The sequence below is a fragment of the Equus przewalskii genome, chromosome 22, assembly GCF_037783145.1.
Source record: "Equus przewalskii isolate Varuska chromosome 22, EquPr2, whole genome shotgun sequence".
Taxonomy (NCBI): Eukaryota; Metazoa; Chordata; class Mammalia; order Perissodactyla; family Equidae; genus Equus; species Equus przewalskii.
In genome coordinates, this window is record NC_091852.1 from 41,617,105 (window position 1) to 41,635,794 (window position 18,690).

The 18,690-nt window shown below is 35.4% G+C and overlaps 1 long non-coding RNA gene across 1 annotated transcript in view; it reads left to right on the forward strand.

The window, feature by feature from the left end:
* The first annotated feature begins 586 nt into the window (after positions 1-586).
* The window catches only part of LOC139078693 (uncharacterized), a 51,420-nt gene continuing 33,316 nt past the window's right edge, over positions 587-18,690 (forward strand). Inside the window, exon 1 of the long non-coding RNA XR_011531718.1 lies at positions 587-886. This is a non-coding gene — a long non-coding RNA (uncharacterized lncRNA). The remainder of the gene's footprint in view (positions 887-18,690) is intronic.

Sequence of the window (18,690 nt, forward strand, 5' to 3'; positions counted from 1 at the left end):
TTGCTTTCCTGTATTATATTGGGTAGATCCGTTTTTTTTTTTTTCTCGTTTACCTTTCCTGCTGACCCGTATAAGCACTGGAGTTTGCAGCTTCAGTTAACTGGAGATTCTGACCATCAACTGATGCACTTATTAATGGAGATGAATCTTTGAAAGTATTGATCTTTGGTTCCATTAGGATCCGGTTAGAATGCAGAGAGGACTAGGATTATGCTGATTGGTGAAGGGAAAGAAAAGCTAGTAGTTGATACTCCTTAGAATTTAGCCTTTTTTACATTAATCTCCTTTTTTGCTTTAGGTTCACATTGATTATCAGTAATTCCCCCAACATTTTATAGATTCCAATAAATCACTAGCAAATGCTTAAAATAGAGTAACTATGTACATATACCAGTGTTATTAACTCTTCTTAAAAGGCATAATTTAAAAAATAATTTTTTTATTGAGATATAATTGACACCTAACATTATGTTAGTTTCAGGTGTTCAACATAATGATTTAATATTTGCATATTTTGCAAAATAAGCACCACAATGAGTAGTTAACATCCATTACCACACATAGTTACAATTTTTTTCTTGTGATGAGAACTTTTAAGATCTGATATTTTAAGCAACTTTTGAATATATAATATATTATTAACTATAGTCACCATACTGTATATTACATCCTCATGACTTATTTTATTTTATTTTTATTTAATTTATTTTTTTGGTGAGGAAGATTGTCCTTGAGCTAAAATCTGTGCCAATCTCCCTCTATTTTATAGGTACGATGCCTCCACAGCGTGGTTTGCTGAGTGGTGTGTAGGTCTCCACTCAGGATCTGAACCGTGGACCCTGGGCTGCCAAAGTGGAGCGTGTGAGCTTAACTACTACACCACCAGGTCAGTCCCATATTTTATTTTATTTATTTTTTTTTGCTGAGGAAGATTTACCCCGAGCTAACACCTGTTGCCAAATTCCTCTTTTATTGCTTGAGTAAGATTAGCCCTGAGCTAACATCTGTGCCAATCTTCCTCTATTTTTTTTGTATGTGGGTCACCGCTACAGCATGGCTGATGAGTGGTGTAGGTTTGTGCCCCAGACCCCAACCCGTGAACCAGGGCTGCCAAAATGGAGTGCGCCAAACGCAACCACTATGCCATGGGGTCAACCACAGTTTATTTTATTTTTGATTAGTAAAAATATTCAACAGAATATGCTTAGGCCTATATTTAGTTGAGGGAGATATGTTCAGTCTCTCTTGGTCTTACCCTTTTGGAAATCCTCATCTTGGTTCACAACATTTCTCAGAATAACATGGCAAAATCTTGCCTCTGATGACAAAAGTCAGGGATAAATTTAAACTAACCAGATGTTTAAAGACTTCTACCTTTGTGGTGAAGATGAGTAAACTCAAGCTCAGAAAGTTTAGGTATCTAATAACGGCACAGTGTCAGGGCTGTGATTTGAACAACTGTTGAATGATTCCAATGACTGTGTGATTACTTGCTCTGCTGTAATGCTTCTCTTGAGTTTCTGTGACAAGCAATAAGAAAGGAGAGAGGATTATGTCCCTTCAACTCTATTCGATCTATGATGGCTAAAAAAATTAAATTGGATTCCTTTTCATTTGAGTTGTAGACCACTGGGTAAAATGCATGAACACGTGCAGTTAACTACAGGAAAGCAATAATGATCGCACATTAGCATAAACAAGTAAAAAGTGTATTTAGCCTTAGGGGTATAGAGATAAAAATAGTAAGTCAAACTGGAAGGACTATTCTGGAAGCCAAGGAGCCTAAAAACACCTATGGAGAATATGAAATTCAACGTGTTAGAGCCAGCCTCTTTTTCTGTTGTAGCAGACACAGGGGATAAGTATCAATGTAATAAAACACATTTGAATATATTCAACTTAAGAAAATTCTTACCTAACTTCAACAGAAGACAGCCAAGTACATTCAGCTTACTCAAACCTGTCTATTCCAGCTCATATGGCATTTACTCCAGACCCTTTCTTCTCATTCACTAAGCCACCCAACAACTGGATGACAATTCAAATGGAAATAGATGTCTATTCATGCCGTGGTTACCAAATCAAGTTGAATCCTCGCTCTGAACTTATTCTTTGCTAACAACTGCTATTTTGTCCCTCAGGGTAGCAGTGTTTTAATCTTTTGTTCAACATTCACACTTCATCACTGAATGGGGATGAGCTTTGCCTTCCCAGTGGGGTTTATAGCAACCTGCCTCATTTGTGCTTTATTAGGAAGAGCACTCCCATTTTATAGTGTAAATTTTGTCCTCAGGAGTCTAGGCTTTCAATTTTAGAAATTTGCCAATTAACCTACACATTATCCAGTTTCCAACCATAATTTTAAGTCAAAATGACTTTATTAACTACCTATTCTTAGATTAGCACCATATTAGTATTAAGAAGATGACTACGAAATGTTTCCATTGTTGACATTTTAATGCTTAAGTATCTATTTAGGAATTGCTTGGAATATACATATATTTGTTAATAAATGTACAGTCTTATGAATATATGGTTTTATGTGTGTTTTTAATTTTTATTATGTGTTAATAGCCAGTGGCTAAGGAGAATTGTTGTCTGCAGCACAGAAGAAAATTTGCAAATTCTTGAATCAAATTTTATTTATACTGTTATTAAAGAAAGAATGAGCACTCTAATTAAAAGAAGTGTATATTAAAGTGTTGACTGAGCCTGAGGCTCTGCTGTGGAAATGGAAGACAGTAAAAACTTAAACAAATTAATTATTAATGAACTTTATTTATATTAATGAAGGAAGAATAATTTATATAAGAGAATGATCAGTTTGGACACAAAAAGTAAGACAATCTGAATTAATGTAGTTGCAAATGGTTCCTCTATGGTACATAGACTGGTAATTTTTTGATTTTCCTCTTTGAGATAAGTGTGTTTGTACCAGTTTATATTTGCTTTTAGTAAAAAAACATGTATTTACATGGAAATACTCAGTTGTGTGACAAGTTTGTTAACAGGTTCAGAGACCAATTAACAAGCCAGATCTTTGTATGGATATAAGGTAACTTTTCACTCAATAAACCTTAATACGTTTTTTTTTCTCATTGCCTTTGTCATATATGTCCCTCTCGGGTGGAACAACCATCTTTTCAACCCACCCACGAGACCACTCCTTCTTTGTAACTCTCAATTCTCTGTCTTAAGTGAAACCTTTCTAAGCCATATGAGTCCATACATCCATCATTCCTTTGAATGTCTCTAGTATTTCACGCTGCATTATTTCCCTTTGTGTCTATGTTGTCATCTGCAACCCAAAGAGATTGGCAGTTATTTTCCAGGGTGTTTTATGTCTTGAATTTTTCACAAAAACAATTGTATACTCTGTAATACACTTATTGGTTGCCCATCACACGTTGACTAACCATTCCTACTTTTCTGTTAACATTCTCTTTAAACACCTCCAGTCTTTTGACAATTCTAACCCATTCAGACTTATTTATTTTTCTTCTCTAATTTCATAGCATTTTTACTTACACTTATTGACTGAATTTATTGTGTTCCTGTTGTAAGTTTACATGTCTTCCTCTATATTTTTAAAGGCAGGAATCCTGTCTTTAATTTATTTTATAATTATTCCACATTCACAGAACATTTTCCATGATGTCAGCCTTCATCCTTTCCCTAAAACATACCAGAGGGTTTAGCAAATCGTAAATAGTTAGTAGATGTGTTATAGTGAATAAATCAATGAATGAATGAAAAATCTTTTATTTCGCACACTCAAAGGTACTGATATCGGCCCTATTCAATAAATATTTTCTTAAATTAATAATAATTTCTTTTTATGGGAGACCCAAGTATATTTGCAATTTTAGGTATCATTTATCTGGCCAGTTGCAGCAGTGTGAGTTCGTGAAGAGTAGACTTGGCTATCACGTACTCAGGTTCAGGTTGACTTGCTTGAATTACTTGTAATATTTAGTTTTCACTTTCCTGATCTATAAAATGACATATTTAGATTAGTTGAAAGCAATTGTCTTTTGCAAACCTAGAGTTTTATAACTTTAATTATATCTGTGCATCAATGGATTGAATAAGTGTATTGTACAATGTGCGACTTAAGTATTTTTGTTTTGATTTAGACTTCAAAATGATAATCTCTTCCCTAAAAGTAAATTCAGAGACGGCAGGATTGCATCTTGGTAAGGCCATGGAGATCGAACTCAAACATACTGAGCTCATGTCCAAGTTCTGCCATTTATTAGCTATGTAAACTTGGGCAAAAAAAAAAGCTAAATCTTTGAGTATAAGTTTGCTCATCTCTATAATGGGAGAATAATAAAATCTATAGGGCTGTGACTCAGTGCTTTAAAGCATGTGAAGTATTTAGCACAGTGCCTGGCACGTGGTTAGCACTTGATGGGTATCAGTTATTATTATCTTCATTATTAATGCCAGAAATAATTCTGTATTAAGAAATCTTTTCCCTAGAAATATCTGACTCTTTAGTCTTGTTACCATTCTTTGTTTTTCCTCCAGATGCTATTCCAAATTTTGAAATTTCACTTGGACAGTTTGGATTTCCACTTTTTGTTATGTAAATATTTCATTAGAGATTTTCAAGTTTTCCCTAACCTTAATCATGCTTCATAAAGTCACCCAAATAACAGGTAATTTTGAGCAATATTTAAAAGTTATTAGAATTCATTCACTAACATCTGCAAATTGGACATTATCCACCTTCAAAAAAATCACCTTTGTCCTCCTTGTGTTATATTAATCATCTTTCAATAATATCAAAGCTTGATGTCTGGCTTTTGCAGACAGAAGCACCAAAGTTGAAGAAAATCTATCTGAGCAGATATAAAAATGGGGATGATGAAGTTCTGTTTACAGCATAGTAGTTATTTGATCACATCCCAATTGTGTATTTAATCTTCTGTTCTCTGAATATCTGAGAAACAAGCAAATATATAATAATACTAATAAAATCACACCATCCAAGAAAGAGGAACTAAAGGCCATTTAATCAGAGATTTGCTTGTCTTGATTAGCTCATGGCAATAAAACTTCCTCTCTCCATCTACCAAGACCTTCTGATGGTTTTTGCTGAGCAATGTTCTAGAGACTCTGAAATGTCTGATTAGTTGCTTTGCAAATATTCACCTGGTGCCTGGTGTAGAGTCTGCTAGGGATAGAAAAGTTGACCAGCTGGAGGTTATAGTCTTTTTTAGAGAAGTAATAAGTTAACGAACATATACAGAGTTTCAACTATATGCAAAGCACTCTGCTAAGCATTTAGAATAAAAAAATAGTGAAGGTTTAGCCCCAGTATTCAAACAACTTATAACCAAATAGGAGAATGAATTTGTGTAAGCAGTTACTGTCAGTCCTTGATGGTCCTATAAGCATACAGAGCATCATACCTAAACCAAGAAGGGATTGGTGCAAGGAGGGTAGGCAGGGGACACTCAGGAAAGTTTCCCAGATATTGACACATAAGCTGCTTCTTAATGGGATTTGATGCAATTTGGAAATTTGGAAACTTTCTGACATAGAACAACTCTGAAAGAAACCATGTCTCTCAAATGGCTCTGAATGAGATGATTGAATATGTTTTTTTCCATGAGATTTACCCCTATGTGTGCAAGTCAGAACTGGCCTAAATAATGGGTGAGATAATGCCACATAGTCCAGGCTCATAGGCCCCCATGTTTCATAAACGTCTATAGTATAACTCAATAACATTAGACACACTGTGACAGAATCCAGAACCCAATAACTGTGTGCCTGGAAAAAGTAATTTCCCTTTTATGAAGAAGTCATCTGTTTTTGGGAAATCATATGATTACTGGGAGAATAAAGAACCTTTGAAGTCAAGGCTCAGGCCCCCTTGCCTCTTAGTGATTATACTCACCTAGTCGGCCAGCCAGAGTGCTTCTTTCTTTGCCTTATTTATTTTTTAATCATTTGACGTGACAAAAAATTGTCATTAGTGCTAGAATACTGAGACAGGATAATGGTTTGCCGCTTTGAAAGGAAATGTCTCTAGAGCTTTGCCTGTGGGAGATCAGAGTCCTGTCAAAACATTCTATTCTGTAGGATTAATCTCTTAAATATGTTAGAATACTTCCATTTATAGAACTCTCTTGTGACTTCTAAGCAGTGATATTCAGGTACTGACAAATGGATTGATAAAATCTTTCTGTGGCTTAATGATAGAAATAGAGCAAGACAAGCTAGGTCTTTTTTTTGCGAGTTATATGGGCATACATTGGGTTGAAGGGAACCAACCATTTCTCCCTTGGATTTACCTTGTATGATTCTGAATGAATTTTTAAAATATTAGGCAGTGGTAATATATTTTTGAAATATGATTATCTTTTTACAAATATTGGAGTGGATTGTGTTTATTACATGCCTAGGACATTAGCATCTGCAGACACATATTTTATCTACTATTTGAAAATCACTGCACCATACGCTATGGAAGATAACACACTTCATAATTCTATGAAACATCCAGAGATTTTCCAGATCCTTCTTGACTAACCAACTTTTATTGCAATTAATATAGGTAGTGCTCTTTTTCTCAAAAGATGTTTCTTATAAACATTTGAGCACAAAATTACATTATTTTTTAAAAATTATATTAATTAATTATTTTTTCATTCAAAATGGCAGTTTGTGCAAAGATATTGGCCAACCTTCATGATGAGCTTATTAAAATTGTAGTAGAGAATAAAAACGACATTAGTACAGAGACCAGGAGGACAATATTTAGCAAACCTTTAGATTTTATAGAGAGGTGGAAGGGACTTTTGCTTCCATCCACCATGATTTAATAGGTAAAGGAATTGCTGCCTGCTGAAAACAACTAAAAAAATTTTGAAATATATGTGAAACAGCTATGGTTAGATATTGGACAACAGGCAAAGAATGGAAACAAAAGAGGCAATCACTATTATTACCCTGGCTTTCTGCCTGGAGGCACTTTCAGAAACCTGCCACAGAGAGGGGAAAAATCAAGCAGAACACAGTAGTTGGGTGGAGTTTAGGAGACTGACATCAAAGTTCAGCCAGTCTGGGATACTGGCAGATTACTGGAGAGGAGGTAGCCATGTAAAATAAGAGCATCAGAAATCTGCATGGGGTCCATTGGAGTCTATTGATAAGTGGCACATGCATAGGGTCAAACTCTGCAAGACAAAGCAAAGAACCATTTATGCTGTAAGACGAAATGACTCAAGGAGACACAATGTTAGCAAAGTATTCAAGTTCTAATCAGTCAGAGAAGAGACTTTGTTGAAACCTGGGCACTCAGTAGAGGTTTCAGCAGGGTCGTGTTTTCTAGGACTAAACTAGCCCAGATACTCAAGAAATACCCAGCAAAGCTTAAATATAAACCTCAAAGAGATTACACTGCTCTACAGTTAACTGTTTTCAAAACAACTATTACTTTTCAAAGACAATGCAATCTAGACAGACAACAATGTATTATTCACAATATCCAACCTATCCAAATAGAAGGAAGCTTCCTTAACCTAGCAAAGGGCATCTATAGAAACATACATCTAACCTTGTATTTAATGATGAAAGACTGAATATTCCTTCTTTAAGATAGGGAAATTGACAAGGATGTCTGCTCTCACCACTTTTATTCAATAATCTCTTGGATGTTCCAGCTTTTTTAATAAGGCTGAATAAATAAATAATATAGAGATCAGAACATAATTAGTAAATTGTTTTCCTTTGCAGAGAGGATGGTCATTTATGTAGAAGAGCTTAAGGAATCTACAAAAAGCTACTATAATAAAATAATTTGATAAATATTAGTAAAGATGTAGAAAAAATGGAACCCTCATACATTGTTGAAGAAAATGTAAAATGAATCAGACCCTTTGGAAAACAGTTTAGTAGTTTATTAAAATGTTAAACATATGCTTAACATAAAAGTCAGAAATTCCACAACTAGGTAGGTATCAGTCTAGGACATGTGAAAACATATGTCCACACAAAGACTTTGTGAAATGATTATAATGGTTTTTATTATAATAGCTCCCAAATAGGAATTATTCAAACATCCATTAACTGGTTAATGGGTAAGCCAAATGTGGTATATCCATGTAATGAAATACTAATCAGCAATAAAAAGAAAGAAAACTATTGAGATATATATATATATATATATGATTTCATTTATATAAAATTTCTAGAAAAGTACATCTATAGAGAAGGAAAGCAAATCAGTGCTTTCCTGGGACTGTGAGGTGACAGTAAATGGGCATTAGGAACATTTTTGGAGGCGGCAGAAATGATGTAAATATGGGTTATGGTAATGATTGCACAGCTTCATAAATTTACTAAAATTTGACAAACAATCCTTGAAACATACACCTACAACTGGTGGATATACAAAATTTATATATATGTAAATTATAACTCAGTATAACTTTTAAATAAAGCAACCTACACCAAAGTACATCACCATGAAATTTCAGGACACCAAAGAAAATTTTTCCTAGGAGAGAGTTAGAATTTCACCTCACAAAATAAGTCAAATAAATAACTTGAAATCTGACTGCCTTTTAGAATTTTTATTAAGAATTTGATGAGAGAAGAAGATAGTGGAGACAAAAATTGCAAGAAAACTTTTTGAATCTTAGCAATGTTACCTCACATTATCTTTAATCATGATACTATTAGAAATGCAACTCAGAAAGCATAGCTATAATGCACCTTTTCTCAAGAAGTTTCGTAAGGATGTTTTCCAGCAAAAGTGAAACAACAATCAGAAACAGGATGTGATTACATAAAAAATACTGGAATTTAACTCTGAGTATAATCAAAACAAATTGATCTAGTTTAGAACAATAGTCAGCAAGTATGCTTCAAGAAGAATGTCTTTTAAGAAGAGTGTAATGAATTCCAAACATATGCAGACTAAGTAATAATAGATATAATTTAATGTCCATCAACAAGTGAATGGATAAATGGTGGTATGTCAGTACATTAGAATACTACTCAACAATAAAAAAAGGAATTAACTATTGCTACATTCCAAAATATGGGTGATTCTCAGAATCATTATGGGGAGCAAAAAAAGCAGGCAAAAAAAGGAGAGCTAGCTTTAAATATTTTATAAAATTTTCAAAAACACCAACTAATTTATAGGGAACTAAGTAGATCAGTGGTTTCTTGGGGACAGGAGTGGAGAGAGGGATGGGTTACAACATGGCACGAGGAAACTTTTGGAGGGTGATGGAAATGTTTGTTATCTTGCTTGCGGTCATAGTTTCACAAGTTTATATATATATGCCAAAGCAGAATTAATTGTGCACTTCAAACATGTGAGATTTAATATATTTCAATTATAGCTCAATGAAATTGCAAAGAAAAGAGATCATATTTGAATTGTGATTACATTTGACTACCCCTTGTCTTCTCCAATATGTCCTAAGTTACCGAAACCCAATTAACTCTTCAATAAAATAACAAGCTAATGGACCTATTGGGCATTAAGGAAGGAGAATTGGACTAGTGTGTTCTGCATTCTGCAGGCATGGAAACACATTTTGTAAATAATTTTTTTAAAAAGGAAAAATAAAAGTATAATAAGCACACTGTAAATGGATTAATTCTCCAACTCTTGTAACCGTTTGATAACAGTCCTTTCCTGGTAGGATAATTTTTTTGTTTTTAATCTTTAAATGAAACATTTTTTGGCTTGAATTTGAGGTTATGCTTTTAATAATAAATCAGAGATGCTAAATTCACACAAATATTTTATGTCTCCTAATGGTTCAGTTATTTATTGCCTCATAACTAATGACCCCAAATTTCCTGATGTAAACAATAATAATCATTTGTTTTACTCACAAATTTGCATCTTGGCAAGGTTCAGTGGAAACAAATCATGTTTGTTTCCCAAGGTGTCAGCTAGGGCAGCTCCATACCGCAGACTGGGATCGCATGAAGATTCACGGGCTTTCATTTTTGTAGTTGATGTTGATAGTCAGCTGGGATCTCGGCTGGAGCTCTCTGTCAAAACGTCTACCTATGGCTGTTTGGTATCCTCATAGAATGCTAGCTGGTTTCCAAGAGCAAGCATCCTACAGAACCAGGTGGAAGCTGTTTATTAGTTGTGTCCTGCTGTGTAAAAAATTACCCCAAAACCTAGTAGAATGAAACAACATTTATTACCTCGCGGTTTCTTTGGGTCAGGAATCTGAACATATCTTAGCAGTGTCCTCTTTGTCAGGGTCTCTCACACGCTGTAATCAAGGTGTCAGCTTGGGGTTTAGTCTTCCTAAGGTTTGACTGGAGATGTTTCTGCTTCTTAAACTTGCTCACTTGGCTGTTGCAGGGTTCAGTTTCTAACAGGCTGTTGGACTGAGTGCCTTCGTTTCTCAACGGCTATTGGCCAGAAGTTATCCCCAATTCATGATATTTGGGCCTCTGCAACATGGTAGCTTGCTTCATCAACAGGAGCACACTGAGAAGCCAATAGAGAGAAAATCCAGCAAGAGAGAAATCTTAGTCTTTTATGAACTAATCATGAATATTATATCCCCTCTCATTTGCCTCATTCTATTCCCTAGCAAGTCACTAAGCGTAGCTCAGACGCAAGGGAATAAGATTGTGCAGGACATGAATACCAGGAGGTGGGGATTATTGCAGACCATCTTTGCAAACTGTCTACCATAGCTATAGTTCCTTTTATAATTGGGTCTTAGAAATTATGTAGGGCTGGCCCCTTGGCTGAGTAGTTAAGTTCGCACTCTGCTTCATTGACCCAGGGTTTCGCCGGTTCGGACCCTGGATGTGAACCTAGCTCATCAAGCCATGCTGAGGCGGCATCCCACACGACTATGTACTGGGGGGCTTTGCGGAAAAGAAGAAAGAGAAAAAAAAAAAGTAGACAACAGATGTTAGCTCAGGTGCCAATCTTGAAAAAGGAAATTATGTAACATTGCTTCCACTATTTTTTGTTAGTCAAGGCAAGCACAAAGGTCAGCCCAGATTCAATACTGGTGCCACTGAAGAACTACAGTCTCAAGAGAAGAGAGAACTAGAAAATAGTACGTGCCTGCTGGAAATTCTCCTGTCTTACCATGGCCTCTAAATGAAAAACGATCTCCCTTGAGAATATTCAAGTGCATGCCTTTCTTACTTCAAATTTGGAGTTTGAATTTAAATCATATTATTGATACAGAAAATATTGTCTGTCCGTGAATTAACTTGACCCAGAATTTATGTGGCACAAAGTACCTAGCAAAAGAAAATACAAATATTTTCAAATGTGAATATCCTTAGCTCAGATTACAAAGCATTCTAGGGATGAAAACCCATGATTCAACAACATCAACTCACAGTCAAAAATTGGTGGAAAAAACAATTCACCATGATTTTCAGGAGATGCCATTACTGGTGTCACTAATCCGCAAGACGCCCCTCGCTGTATTGTAAGAAAACGTTTAATAATGAATAGTAGATTATGTATGTGAACAGTGTAAAAATTGGGTAAAGAAGTGCTGAAACCCCACTGTGGTTTTCAGATTTCTCACTTACTTGTAGGAGGTACTTTCAACTTGTCTGAAGAGACAGAAATGACTGACATACTGCATGTCCTTAAACAGCTAACAATCTAGCAGACCAGAAGGAGAAACTCATAAATATTATTTTTAAAAAAAGGGAAGGAGAAACAAGGTAAACGTGAGAAAAGGGAGTAAGATAAAAATACAGAAGCATAGAAAGATGAAGGGCACACGTGAGGTGGAGAAACAAAATGATAGGCAGGTCTTGAGAGAGCCTCGTTCCACAAGGCAGGCCCTGATGTGGACAATGCAGCAGATGTTGTCAACGCAAACAAGACTCGTTTATTGTGCCCTCAGTATTCCTTTTATTTTCCAAAAACTCATGGATTGGGATCAACATTCCAGTTTTTCAAACTGAGATGTGTAGGATAATTTAGTGAACAGTGAACAGAAAGCTGTGCTACACTAAGATTTAATTTAGGCTAAATCTATTTAGGGCAAGAAATATATTTATTTTAAAAATGACACAAATAAATCTTGCCTGTTATGGAATTCTGAAACACATTTTGCCCTAAAATTCTATTATAAATTTCCTCTCCAAAGACTTTAGAACATTTCCTTTAAGTATTATTTGCATTTTCTTCCACTATACAAGATGTTGCTGAGTTAAGAAAGAGAAGATCATGTGACTTATTCTAGACCATACAGTCCACCTCCTACAAGTTTTACTTCTTTACTGTCACTTAATGACCTCTCCCCACACACGCTAGTTCTCAAAACACCTAAATATAATATATAATGTATATATTTATACACACACACACCACCCAGCATTTGTGCTACTATATCTTCATCTAGGAGAAATAAAAATTGATGTTCACACACAAAAATCCTATGTGGATGCTTATAGTGCTTTTGTTCATAATTGCCCAAATTTGGAAATAATGAAAATGTTCTTCAACTGGTGAATGAATAAACAAGATGTGGCAGACTCTTACAATGGAAAAATCACTTGGCAATAAAAAGGAACAAAGTTTTTATATATACAATAACATGAATGAACGCAAATGTCTTCCGCCAAAGGAAAGAAACCAGACTCAAGTACCCACATGTTGTACATTGGCTATATAATTTGTTAGGAAGAAGGACTTGGCCACCCACTTCCAAAAAAAATTGGCCATGAAAAGCTTGTGAATAGCAGCAGAGCATTGTCTGGTATTGTGCTGTGAGGCACGAGGATGGTGCAAAAAGACTGGGCAGGGTTTCGCCCTGCTGTACGCAGGGTTGTTAGGAGTCCAAATTAACTCTATGACACTAACAACAAAATACAGTTTGCAGGGCCCAGTGCAAAATGGAAATATGGGGGCTATTGTTCAAAAATGAAGACTGGATACAGTGGCAGCAGAGCATTAAACTAAGCACAGGGCCTTTGTAAGCACTGGGTCTGTGTGACTGCGTGGGTTGCAATCCCATGAAGCTGGCACTGACTTTATAATTTCATTAGTATGACATTCTCGAAAGGCGAATCTACAGGGAGAGAAAAGAGATCCGCGGTGGCCAGGGACTAGAGAGAAGAGGGAGAGTTTGCTGCAAAGGGCAGAGGGGGCTGTGTTGGGATGATAGGACTGTTCTTCGTCTTCCTAGGCTTGGTGGCTACACAATTCCATGTGGATGTGAAAACTCAGAACTGGTCACTAAAAAGAGAAAATTTTCTTTTTGTAAATTATATAAATCTGACTTTTAAAAACCTCCATAAAAAAGGCATACATAAGTTACTGAAGAGAAATGTGGAACACCATACAACTAACAAACAAAATACAACAGCAAGGGCAGGGATAGGGACCTGGGTTGGCCTCTTATTAGCAGGGAGAAATGGCTTTTGTTACTTAGAGCCACAATTTCAGTCTCTCTAAAATAGAGTGGCAATAGTAAGTCAAACTTACAGGATGCTTGTAAGGATCAAATAAGACGATGTATGTAAGAAGTTTTTTCAAAACTTTATAATATTAAAGCACTCTGGGATTATTATTAGCAATGGTAATCAAAGCACAGACTTAACACCACCTTTTTCTTCAAATTTAAAGATTTGTCACTCACTGTGCACATCTCTAATTCAGAAAAGACAATGGAAATCACAAGTTCACTTTAGCAATGTTCTACAGAGACACGATTTAATACATAACACGTTTTAAACCTGGAGAGGGTTACTTGTTTTCACAGTCAAAGTGGCATCTTCTCTGGGAGGAATCCATATTCTTCCTGGTAGGCTAAATTGAATTCTCATTTCTCAATGTAGTGGGTACTTTCCCCCCTAAGGCTAAAATGAATGTACAAACCAACATCATTCTTCCATTTTGCTTTTAACTTATGATACCCCCTTTTGATGGTTTTGTAATCTTCAAGTAGTATAAACAGTATGACTAAACAATAATTGACTATAAATGTATATGGGGATTAAATAGTTAAAATTTGCACAGTTAATACAATTCTTGAGGTATTTTCCGTATAAATGTAACAAGATACACAATCATAAGTGTAAATACTGGTAAATACTCAGCTTAAAAAATTACTACATGACAAATTCTGTAACCAGACAAATGACTGGTAGTTGCTTTTTAACTTAATTAAGGAGGGGACGGGAATTATAGAGTTCTGAGTTACTTTATGTCTCCGTTATACCTGATAAGAATGTGCCCCCAGTATAGCCCTTCATCACATTGCAATATAATTGTTTATTTAAATACGTGATAACTATTATTTGGTCTATGAACTCATCAATGGCAGGAGCTGAGTCTTATTTACTTCCATTTTTCAGCTCTCATATCTTTTGCTAGCACGTAGTGTTTGTTTAATGATTTTTGCTTTTAAGGTAAGGAAAGACGGATACAATGACATTGGGGGGCAGAACAGCAAATTGGACAAGACACTGAAGAGTGAGAATACTTTAGTTAATGTCCCAGCTCTGCTTTCTTATTAGTTATGCAACACTGGCTGTGAGACTTACCCTTTTATGAACCCCACTTTTCTGAACAGTTAAGTACCTAGAAAAATACTTGAGTTTCAGCATTCTCTTAGTAAATAATAACCTCTATCCTTAGCACATCAGCATGGACTACTTCATGGGAGTGTCACAATGGTCAAGTGTAATAATGGATGTGAAATACAGGAATACTCTCTTTTTACATAAGCTTTATTCAATGAAGGTGAGATAGAGTGCTTGGCTCGAGTAAAGACATCCTGATCAGTAACACAACTTCTGTCATCAACCACCAAAATTATTTTGGACAAGACTTATAATATCTCTGGATTTTTACTATAAAATGAGAGGTTCTAAATTTAGTTCTAAATTCAGAAATATTGTTTACTTCAGTTGAGCAGATGACGTATATTCTATAATTCAAACATGCTAAAATCTCCATTTTAAATGTTATTTCCTCTAGTTGAAAAGATAGCATAACTGGACACCAAAGGAGAAAACTCAATAGTAAGATTAATAAAATGTAAACTGATTTAAAGATTCCATTTTCAAATATTTCTTTGCTATAGAATACCAAGAAATGATTTTGTGGTATTAAAACATTTTGGTTCTTGTCAGCACACTACAGAGCAACATCGACTTTGTTTTGCTTTAGCTTTTATCAAAAAATAAATGCATGGTCATAAAAGAGAAAGAAAGGTATCATGAGAGCCTTTTTTGCATGGCTATGTGTGGGTTTTTCTTTTTTGTTGTTGTTAGTACTGTTGGTGTGTGCTTTTTATTTTTTGCATTCTTAAACTTTTGTAACATCAACTTTTTGCACTGGTATTTTGTTTCAACCATATTATAAAAACCATCAAAGCAGGGTCATGGGTTACATGTTTTTTTAAATCCCCACACCAGCTAGACATTGCCTTGCACTTAGTAGTTGCTTAATAGATGTGCGTAGGACAATGGATTCAAATCCAATGTCTGTGTAATCAATCATATTTTTTAGAGTATTGATCCATTATTGGGTTCAGATAATGGACAGGCTAGACAGAGTCAACAAGCTCCTAAACTCTACTGAAGAATAAAAAAAACCCCGCTGCTTCAAATTATTTGAGAATATAATGAGCTATAATCAATTACAGTTATTTATTGTTGGACATCAAGGTCTATTATACAGTCCAGTGTAAGTGTAATTGTCTTATTATAATGACACAAGTAGAAGTTCATAGAGATAAGACTAATGCATCTTTCCGAGACAATTATAGTCCGTTGTCCATTAGCCAGAACGAAGTAAGTTCCGTTTTCATCAGTCACAGCTTCTGACACTGGAAGGAGAGAGGGAGGGAAGGACAAGATCCGATGCTCATGAGTCATTCTGTTTGTCCCTTCGTTGGCTGGGCTCCAAAATCTAAGAGAAACAAAAACTCATTGTGGCTCTAAGATTGTGTTCTTCTTCTCACTCCATAATCAATTAACACATTAGTGATAATAAGCATGATGTCTTACTTTTCCCTTAATCTAAGTGACCAATTACCTTCTAGCAGTGATGTCTTTGCCACATGGAAGCCCTTAATTTTGGCACCTTAACTGACTTTCCACGGACTTACAAACTGACATAATCAGTTGATGTGATTATTTAAAAATATACGATCGATATTACTCCATTCCATTATCTCGGCTTAGTTATTGCACTTGCTATTTAGAAATTTTAAATTTATTTTAAGTGAACTGAGGAACTTGTCTTAGTTTAATTTCACTATCATTTAGTTTATTTTTATAATTTTAGACAAAATTTAAATTTGACCAGATATAGTTTTCAAATTTTCAATGTCGTTAACATCTACAGTGGTTATTAAAAATGAAAATAAATTGATTTCATAAAACATCTTCTTCTCAGTGAGAAGTTGTATAAGTAACTAAGATTTGGTAATAACCATGTATTAAAACATTGCACTGTGAAATGAATAAAAGTGTAATTTTAAGAGCAGAAAGTTCACACTTTGGAATATCAGGGCAAAGGCTTTGCTGGCTCACAGTAATACAAATGTCCAGACTGCAGTTCAAGACATGACCTTTATTATGCAGAAGTATTTTTTTCTTTGCAAGAAATAACTTTTGCACATAAAATTTTATGCTATTTTCAGGCTTGGTTTGACTACAATAAATCTTTTACTGAATAAGCCTTAATACCAGCACGGAGACTACAAGTGGTAAGTCAGAAAATGGTTTGACTTAGCAAATCTGTGAAGTTATTACATGATTAGGAGGCATTTATGTGTTCCATAATCTAGCCTGGGGAAGTCACTGTGATTTGTTCCATCTAAACTCTTCTTTAATAAAATCTACATTCTCAAAGTGTTATCTGATTTGAAAATATTCCTGCTTTTTTCTAATCTTCGAGAGTATAACATAGGGAAAGAACATCGACTTGTGTTTTAGATGGTTATTTAAAGGCTGCCTCCAATTTCCTGACCTTCCGCAAGTAATTTAATCTTTCTGAACTTCAATTACTTCATTTATAGAAAGATTGTAGAATATCACCTCCACAGCATTGTTGTCAGGAAATTGGTGACATATGTAGGATGCATAGCACAGTGCCATGTATACAGTAGGTACCCAATAAATATCACTTCTTTCCTTTACCTGGGGTTACTTGTCTATTTCCTAGTCTTACTGATCTATTCAGATGAGACTGTTGTATAAATGTTGTAAATTATTACAAAGAACATTTCTGTCAGTTGGCTGAGAAAGTAGGAATTATCATCATTTACATTTCTGAAACAATTCTCATCTTTTTAGCTATAAAAATAAAGAGAAAGGATTGTTATAATTCTCAGCTGGAATTGTATAAGAAATTTTGGGGAGTTCAAGCATCTCTATCCTCGATCAATTAGGAACACTTACATCTGCCTTTTTCTTACCTTCCTTTGCCTTCATTATACACTCAAAACATTAAGGTCACCACAGGTGGTAGAAAAATATAAAAAGGACGAACAACTCTAGCCCTGGAAACATTTATCTTTTTGACTATTGTTGAGAGAGGCCCAAATTACCCGGAAGTAGGAGGTTCGTTTCCTCAACAAGCAGATTCACATGCAGGAAGGTTATGGGGAGTCTCCTGGAATCAATACCTGAAGAAGGGAAGGAAAAGGACGGGAAGGGATGGTATCAGACCAGGCAGAGGGAGAATTTGAGCAGCAACTTATTTCAAGGGAAACATCCGATGACCCCATAGGGAATTCTGACTGTCCCGTGTTGGGGTGAGGTCCTGATTCTTTATATGCCTGTAATGATCAGTCATTGGATGCAGATCCTTGACAAAGGGAATAATCTTGAACAAGGGAGCTCTCCTTAGTTGAGGGAATAACCCAAAGCAGGTTGGGAAGTGAGAACTGTCTTGTGGTAGTGCTGCCAGCAACTGGAGAAATAAATCCTTCGTTACATGTTGGTTTTCTGAACTTTTACCTCACACGATGATTTAAACATTCTCAATCCCTCAAGATCTGTACACAAAGAACTTCACCCATTTCTTCTGCTGACCTTTGCTAGGTCATCAGTTCAGAAGCATCAGACTCCTCAGAGTCCTGATTTACTATCTGTTCAGAGCTGAGATAAGCCTCATCTCTCACGAGATGCCTCACTTCTTCATCTTGCAAGAGATGCTGAGTTAGGTTTTGCTCAAAATACTCCATAATGCAACCATCCATGCTTCAACAAAACAACAAAGTAAGTTATGCTTCTCTGTCCTCATATCTATCTACTAAACAAGGGTGTGTATGTGTGTGCACGTGTGTGTGTGTGTAGAAAGAAAAAGTAATCTTTCATCAGGTTGCATTTACAAATATGAGTGGATAGAAATCCCACATGGCAGATGCAGACATGATTGTTTTATTCAGTGTTAACAGGAAGTTCAAATCTAGTATATATTAGTTCCTAGATTGAATAATCTTGTAGCAATAAAGAAGGAGATCATTTTCCTCTTTCACAACAGGATAGAGATGGAAATTTCCATCCTGTGACAGTTGCTGCTTCTTTGCCTAATAGTCATGGTTGTGAGTAATAATTATCAGTGTTTTAACATCCTCTCCTGAAATTTTGGCCATTTGTAGTACCTAATCATTTCCTTCTTTCTGTATCCTTTAAGTCACAAGAATTGGCTCAAAAATGATATCTCAATCTAAAATGGGAGGA